The sequence below is a fragment of the Triticum dicoccoides genome, unplaced genomic scaffold (genome assembly GCF_002162155.2).
Source record: "Triticum dicoccoides isolate Atlit2015 ecotype Zavitan unplaced genomic scaffold, WEW_v2.0 scaffold170541, whole genome shotgun sequence".
Lineage (NCBI taxonomy): Eukaryota > Viridiplantae > Streptophyta > Magnoliopsida > Poales > Poaceae > Triticum > Triticum dicoccoides.
This window is the reverse complement of record NW_021221178.1, coordinates 201-9,015: the sequence shown is the minus strand read 5'-3', so window position 1 is coordinate 9,015 and position 8,815 is coordinate 201. Positions and strand designations below refer to the sequence as shown.

At 43.9% G+C, this 8,815-nt stretch overlaps 1 pseudogene; it reads left to right on the top strand.

The window, feature by feature from the left end:
• The first annotated feature begins 5,870 nt into the window (after positions 1-5,870).
• On the top strand, positions 5,871-7,586 carry LOC119344490 (annotated as a pseudogene).
• Positions 7,587-8,815: the final 1,229 nt, after the last annotated feature.

Below are 8,815 nucleotides of genomic sequence, written 5' to 3'. Positions count from 1 at the left end.
CTTTTAGTTTTAGAAAAATTATAAACTTTCTGTTAGTGCCATTACTTTTCAAATTTGAAAACACTTTTTTTGTTTTCTTTCTTGCTTTATTTATTTTATTTTGTTTCTACTTACAACAAAATACTTATTGTTGTTTTCCTTTGGAAGCTTCTTCTTCAATATTTTAAATAGCTTCTCAAATCCTTTGTCAGGCACAGCATTCTCTGCCTTCCACTGCAGCAATTCCAGTATGGTACCGAGCTTTGTGTTGCCATCTTCGCAATTGGGGTACAACCCTTTTTTGTGGTCCTCTAGCATGCGATCGAACTTCGGCTTCTCCTTTTGACTTTCGCATTGCGTCCTTGCATCGACAATGACCCGGCGGAGATCATCATCATCGGGCACATCGTCTGGTTCCTCTTGATCTTCAGCAGCTTCGCCCGTTGCAACATCATCGTGCACATCGTCTGGTTCCTCTTGATCTTCAGGAGCATCACCGTATTCAGGGGGCATAGTTATCATCGTACTCTTCTTCTTCGCCGTCTTCCATCATAACCCCTATTTCTTCGTGCCTCGTCCAAACATTATAGTGTGGCATGAAACCCTTGTAAAGCAGGTGGGTGTGGAGGATTTTCCGGTCAGAGTAAGACTTCGTATTCCCACATATAGGGCATGGACAACACATAAAACCATTATGCTTGTTTGCCTCAGCCACTTCGAGAAAATCATGCACGCCCTTAATGTACTCGAAGGTGTGCCTTGAACCGTACATCCATTGCCGGTTCATCTGCGTGCATTATATAATGAAGTGACCAAATTAATAGAAGTTCATCATCACATTAAAACCAAAGTACATACATAGTTCTCATCTAACAACATAAAGCTCTGCAGAGCATCTAAATTAATTAAACCATACACTGAAACTATGTAAAACATTTCAATGCGAAAACAAATGCGATCATAATCGCAATCAATGTAACAACTGATCCAACGGCATAATGATACCAAGCCTCGGTATGAATGGCATATTTTCTTATCTTTCTAATCTTCAAGCGCATTGCATCCATCTTGATCTTGTGATCATCGACGACATCCGCAACATGCAACTCCAATATCATCTTCTCCTCCTCAATTTTTCTAATTTTTTCCTTCAAAAAATTGTTTTCTTCTTCAACTAAATTTAACCTCTCGACAATAGGGTCGGTTGGAATTTCCGGTTCAACAACCTCCTAGATAAATAAAATCTATGTCACGTTGGTCGGCATAATTGTCATAAACAATAAATGAACCAATAGTTATGAAAAGATAATATATACCACATCCGAATCATAGACAGGACGAGGGCCGACGGGGGCGGATACCAAAACCATCGCACTATATAAGATGCAATAATAAAAGTAAGAAAATAATACAAGTATCTATCTAAACATACAAGTAACAATATTTTTCCTTTCAGACAGAAGATAAGAACAAGAGGCTCAGCACGGTGGTGCCGGCGATGAGATCGGCGCGGGTGATCGATGACGGTGAAGACGGGGACGGGGCGTGACGGACTGCTAAATCTAGACAAATATTGAGGAAAATGGAGCTTGGCGGTCGAGCTTGGAGGGGAGAAAGCTTAAGTAGTGTGGCTCGGGCATTCCATCGAACACCTCTTGTGCATAGGAGGTGAGCTAGAGCACCACAAAGCTCTCCCCTCGCCGGCCACGAAAAACAGAGCACTGGGAGTGCTCTGCTCGCGAGCAGGGGGTATATATAGGCACCACCATTGGTCCCGGTTGATAGCACGAACCGGGACTAAAGGTTGGCCTTTGGCCCCGGTTTGTGCCACCAACCGGGACCAATGGTGGTGGGCCAGGAGCGAGGCCTATTGGTCCCGGTTCGTCCCTCCAACCGGGACCAAAAGGTCCAGACGAACCGGGACCAATGGCCCACGTGGCCAGGCCGGCCCCCGGGGCTCAAGAACCGGGTCCAATGCCCCCATTGGTCCCGGTTCTGGATTGAACCGGGACTAATGGGCTGGACCGGCCTGGACCATTGCCCCCTTTTCTACTAGTGCATGGTCCCATTTGATCACTGACCGTGGCATCCTTCGCCTTCACCGGCCACCTATGCTCTGTGGCGTTTTTCAAGAGGAAATTTCACCAGAAGATCCGGCTATTCGCTCGATGCTCTTTACTCCCATTGACCAGATTGCATCGCCCGAACTCGCCGAGAAAACCAACAACATCCAAGCGAACCTTCCACTACCTCTACCTGGTGGTCCGTGGTTCATTGTGGACTCCTCGGAGAACTTTCTCCTCCTTTGCCATGAACGACGCATCATTCATGAGCCGGTCATGCTGGTCTTCACGGTATACAACCCTATCATCCATGAATTGCAGGAACTCCCTCTGGCGGCAAATAACCAGTATCACTTATTCTTCGGCGCTGCCATCTTGAGTGATGATGTAGTAGCTGCCAGTAATAGGCGTTTGCTCATACCTGGAGCCTCAGATATGTCGTTCAAGGTGGTGTGGGTGGCGGCGGTGCCTGGTGACTACCATCGTGAGTGGATCTACCGGACATTTGTGCACTCGGGTGGCGCCGCCGGTGACAGCAGCTGGAGCACCCTACCTTATTGGGCCAGCAGTATGAGGCCCCACGGCTGGTGCATTGATGGTACTCATGGTCTACCAGCAGCTCGGGCTGGCACCGCGCTGTTCAAGAGTATTGGACCCATGCACATGACGGATCTCATGATGACGTTGATGCTGGATATGCGCACAGGGGGGAACTTCGCTGTTGGTGACGTCGAAGTGTGGCGTGTTCGTGGATTATGGCAGGGGAGATGACGAGAAGTTGTGGTTCGTGTGCATAAATAAATTCCTAGTGCTCCGGCTCTACAGCCTCCCGAAGCCGCCAGAGGGCAGCACTATGCGTCTCTTCAAACAGTGCAGCCTGGAAAGAGAGGTAGAGCTACAGCCGGTAATCACGGGGCTGGTGGGCGACGTCGACATGGCCGACATCGTCGAGAGCGCTAGCAACGTGCAATCACAAAATGGGAACGTCTTCTTCAAGATAATCTTCAAGATGGACAAGTACAACTATTTTGCGGTGCATCTCCAGAGCATGCGTGTGCAGCGGCTGAACGGGGAATACCGGGGTTATCTCTATCCCTTCACGTGTCGTGAGGATTCGTAATTATGTTGTATGATCTGCAGACGACAGGCATCATTATGGAGTTTGATTGAGTGCAGGGCAAGATTTACCTGTATCCGAACTGTTTGTTTGTTAGACCATTGAATTGTTCGTTTGTTACATGTCATGGAAGAAATGGGGTCTGCTGCTTGATAACTTTATATTAGTTTCACAATGCACCCCATGTGTATTATTTTGGTTTATCATGAGATTTTGCAGTAATCAATTGTCACATTTTTTTCCCTTTTTGCGGGGGCTTTTCACATTTCTTAAGTCTCATCAGTCATCTTGAGAATGATATTTGCAAGTGACTAAGTCGACCAGCATGCATCAAGATATACCTACAGCTGCACAAAACATTATGTTCAATTTAGATTCCGTCCACTTCAGTTTCTTGTTTTTCTTTCTGAAAATATACGCTGCTCCCCTCCTTCTAAACATTCAGAAGCACCTAGAAGAGTCCCACACCATGGAAACTCAACAAGAGTAGCATTAATGTTATCTGCTAGTTTCCAACTAATTACAGTTTATTTTTGCAAGATGCCCACCGCTAGAGCACAGCCGTTGATGTTATTATCTACACTTTCGTTTATTCTTAAGAGGTCTGGCCGTCTGGGTATAAAACTCAGTGGCATTTTAATTTCCGATAATTAGGCTTACACTGGAGTATTTATTTCTGTGGGGAGGGGGCGAGAAGCCGGTGCAGGGTGTGGGAAGCACCTCTTCATGTGATTTTTTTGCTTCATGGTGCAATATTTTCTTGAAGCCGTTACCACAGAACAAATTTTCTATGGTATTTTTTTTCAGGTATATAATATAAAATATGTACAAACAGTTACAAGGTTGCAAAAAGAAATGGTCTATATAATTTCAGTTTTGGCTAACATTATAAGAGATTAAAGGGCCTTGTGATGTATGCGTGTGAATTGTTAAAGAGGGACTAAAATGCAAAGCTTCTTACTTGAAGATCCAACTATTCTGGCCATGAACAAGATCCAACTATACAGGGTTTTGACAATTTAGAGAACCCAGCCTCTTTATAAGTAGGAATTAAGTGAAGTAGGTAGGTTAAGTGACTAGGCACGGCAACGCCTTAACGGTAACAGTGTAAGGAAACGATCTAAGACGTCCGAGCATCGGTGAGGCAGAGAAGCGAGGACAGTCACATTTGTCACTTGAGACATCTTCAGTCTTAAGTTAGACAGTCTTCAGTCACATCTACGAGCTGTGTGGTTGCGCATGGAACCAAAGTGGATAAGGTACCCACATCATATCTCAATCTCTTTCTGGCCGCAAGAAATGTTGCGATCTACGTTTTTTTTCCCACAAGAAAAAAAAACATCTGCATAACAAAATGATTCTCGTATTCGCTGCCAGTTTCATATCCAGCGTAGACGCCCGTCCGTCATGCTTAGTCCCTAAAAAAGGGCAACCTGGTGCATGTAGCTCCCGCTTGCGCAGGGTCCAGGGAAGGGTCCGACCACTTTGGGTCTATAGTACGCAGCCTTTCCCTACATTTCTGTAAGAGGCTGTTTCCAGGACTTGAACCCATGACCTCATGGTCACAAGGCAGCAGCTTTACCACTGCGCCAAGGCTCCCCTTCGTCCGTCATGCTTAGTCCCTAAAATAAGAAAATTAACCTATCATCAGAAAATAAAAAAATTAGAGAAAATGTAAAATGTAGCCCAGATTTTTATTTAGAGCTCAAAGTTCAGTTAGGCAAGCAGCAAAAGTAAAATGTAAACCCGAGGCCAGATAGTAGACTCCCCAACACATGACTCCCTGTGCAAAAAATGTAGGAGCAGCAGCGTCTTCAGTTCAACTCCTCAAAGACTACTTACTGAATTTTGGCACAAGAATAATATTAATTTGTTCAGGTGCCATCATAAGCCTTCTAGCATCTATTGTCAACTTGAATACAAATTACTCATAATGGAGACATATAAATATAGCTCAGCACTAGCACAGTGGTAGCATCCTTTTTTTCCGACAAAGATAGTGGTAGCAGGCTAGCAGGTCAAGGAGATAAATCTGCACGTCCATATGCAACAGGAAAACATCTCACCATAAACCACTGGTGTAGTTACACACTCATTCTCCTTCAGCAAGGTTGGTTACTAATCAGTCTTACAGTAATAGTAACTCCTGTCATTTGTTAATAGCCAGAAAAAAGAACTGCATTGTTAACTCCTGTCATTTTGATTCGCTTTCTTAATTCAAGAATTCGGAAACAACATGGAAGGACAGAACACTTGTATTACTCATCTGTGTGGGTCTCAAAACTCTATATATATTGGTGAACTATGGTAGAAATCCGGCCAGCTACCATTGGAGCTACAGCTCCATTTTGTGCTACTTATGCTCTTTTCAATCCCTTTTTGCTCTTGTATGTTGTTTGAGGTTGAAAGCTCTTGAGTTTCAATGAAAATTGTAATAAAAAAAGGAATTTGGCATATTTGGAATAGTAACCAGTCCTGCTCCAGAGGGCACACCACATATACACCATGTGGTTGCAGTCAGGCAACTAGTCGAGTGGCTGGTGACTCCCATCACACTCTGGCCACAAATTTGTATGAACCAGACTTTGACCGTAGACTCCGTGAGTCTAGGAATTCTGGCCAAACATTTGTTGTAGTATGGCTCTGGTACGTACCTAAATACAAATAAAACTGGGCTCTGCTTCCCCAGCCAGACAGCTCGTTCTTCCAGCATGGGTCACACAACCAAGCTCTTGCTCATTCTCATCAGCATAAGCATATTTTTGTTCTTCACAAGTGGTGCATTACAACCGCAACATCAGCATGCCCATGGCGGCGGCTGCATCCCTGCTGAGAGGGCCGCCTTGCTCTCCTTCAAAGAGGGCATTAGAAGCAACAACACCGACCTCCTCGCCCCCTGGCAAGGACAGGACTGCTGTCGGTGGAGAGGCGTCAGTTGCAGCAACCGAACAGGCCATGTTATCAAGCTTCACCTTCGAAATCCGAATGTGACGCTCGACGCCTATGGCTACTATGATGCATGTGCTGGTGCTAGTGCTTTGTTCGGCAAGATAAGTCCATCTCTGCTTTCCTTGAAGCATCTAAAGCACCTCGACCTCAGCATGAACTGTTTACTTGGGCCAAATAGCAAAATTCCTCATTTACTGGGCTCCATGGGGAACTTGAGATACCTTAACCTCTCTGGCATACCATTTACCGGTAGGGTGCCTTCTCATCTTGGTAATCTGTCTAAGTTGCAGTATCTTGACCTTGGCCAACCTGGTTATTATTCTGGTACTATGTACTCAACGGATATCACCTGGTTAAGAAAGCTAGCTTTCCTAAAGTTCCTTGGCATGAGTGGAGTAAATCTCTCAGGGATAGTTGACTGGCCTCAAACCCTGAATATGATTCCACCTCTGAGGGTTATTGATCTTTCTTACTGTCTTCTTGATAGTGCAAACCAATCACTTCCGCACCTTAATCTCACAAAACTTGAGAAGCTTGACCTGCCCTTCAATTTTTTTGAGCACTCACTTGGATCTGGCTGGTTTTGGAAAGCGACAAGCCTCAAGTACCTCGATCTTGGGCAGAACTCACTATTCGGCCAGTTCCCTGACACGCTAGGAAACATGACACGCCTTCAAGTCCTTGTTATTTCACAGAATCAGAACATGGACATGATGATGACAGAAAACCTTAAGAATATTTGCAGTTTGGAAATCATTAAACTCGATGGTAATGGGATAAATGGAGATATAGCATCTGTGTTTATGGATAGTTTGCCGCAATGCACATGGAAAAACTTGTAGAAGCTGGATTTAAGTTACAACAATTTCACTGGAACTCTGCCAAACTTTATCAGTGACTTCAGCAGGTTGAGCATACTAAGCCTCTCCGAAAACAACCTTGTTGGACCTATACCACCACAGCTTGGGAATTTGTCACGTCTGACTTCTTTGGGCCTCTCCGGCAATCACCTCAATGGAAGTATACCAACTGAACTCGGTGCTCTTACCACTTTAACCTCTTTGGACATAAGCAGTAACGACCTCACCGAGAGTATACCAGCTGAGCTTGGGAATTTGAGGTATTTGACTGAACTTTACCTCTTGAAAAACAACATCACTGCTCCTGTACCACCAGAGCTTATGAATTCAACTAGCCAGTTGTTTTCACTGGAGGATTGCCTGAGCTACAGTAACTCGCGAGAGGAATGGACAGGAGATTTCTCTGGAAGTTCACCCTTTCCTTTCTCTGTACAGATATTTTACAGCAGCACACTCTTACAGGTAACACCCTCTTGACACTCCAATATCTAAACTATACCCTCCATCAAAGGCCTAACAACACTCCCCCTCAAGATGGGGCAAATAAGTCTATTAGCCCCATCTTGCTACATAGTTTCTCAAAAGACACAACACTAACACCTTTTGTAAGTACATCTGCCAATTGACTATCAGATTTAACAAAAGTAACACGAAGGCTCCCCTCATCTAACTTCTCTCTAATGAAATGCCTATCAATTTCAACATGCTTAGTTCTATCATGCTGAACTGGATTGTGCACTATATTGATTGTAGCTTGGTTATCACAATAGAGTTGTAGTGGTCCTTCATCAAATAGACCGAGCTCAGATAGTAATATCCTCAACCACATCAGTTCACATAAACCAGAAGCCATAGACCTGAATTCTGCCTCAGCAGTAGATCGTGCCACCACATTTTGCTTTTTACTTCTCCAACAAACTAGATTATCTCCAACAAACACACAATAACCTGATGTAGATCGTCTATCATCTAGACATCCAGCCCAATCTGCATCAGCATATCCCTCTACCTTCAAATGTCCATGATTAGAAAATAAGATTCCCTTCCCTGGACAGCCTTTTAGATATCTCAAAATTCTATTTACCACTTCTAGATGGCCTGAACGAGGATCATGCATATAACGGCTTACAACACTAACTGCATATGCAATATCTGGCCTTGTGTGCGATAAATATATTAAACGGCCAACTAACCTCTGATATTGGTATTTGTCTACGGGGTCACCTGAGTCTGCCAAGGTACGATGATTTTGCTCAATAGGTGTGGCTGCTGGTTTGCATCCTAACATACCTGTTTCATTAAGAAGATCAAGTACATACTTCCTTTGAGAGAGGTAAATACCTTGTGCCCCATAAACAACTTCAATCCCTAGAAAATAATGAAGATAGCCCAAGTCTTTAACTTCAAATATTTTAGCCATCATCTTCTTCAAGTATGATATCTCCTCAACATCATCCCCTGTGATTACTATATCATCAACATATACAGTCAGTATAGTAATCTTATCATGATGACGTTTAAAGAAGAGAGTGTGATCAGCATTGCTTTGTTGATATCCCAAGGAGCAAATTCCTTTTCTAAACCTTCCAAACCATGCTCGAGGTGATTGTTTTAGACCATAGAGGGATTTTTTAGTTTACAAACCTTGCATTCAGTCTCACGGCTATTGAATCCTGGAGGAATCTCCATATACACCTCTTCCTGCAAGTCTCCATGGAGGAACGCATTTTTAACATCCATTTGAAACAATTTCCAATTACGGTTTGCTGCAATTGAGATTATTGTTCTAATGGTGTTCATTTTTGCTACTGTGGCAAACGTTTCATCATAATCTACTCCATAGGTTT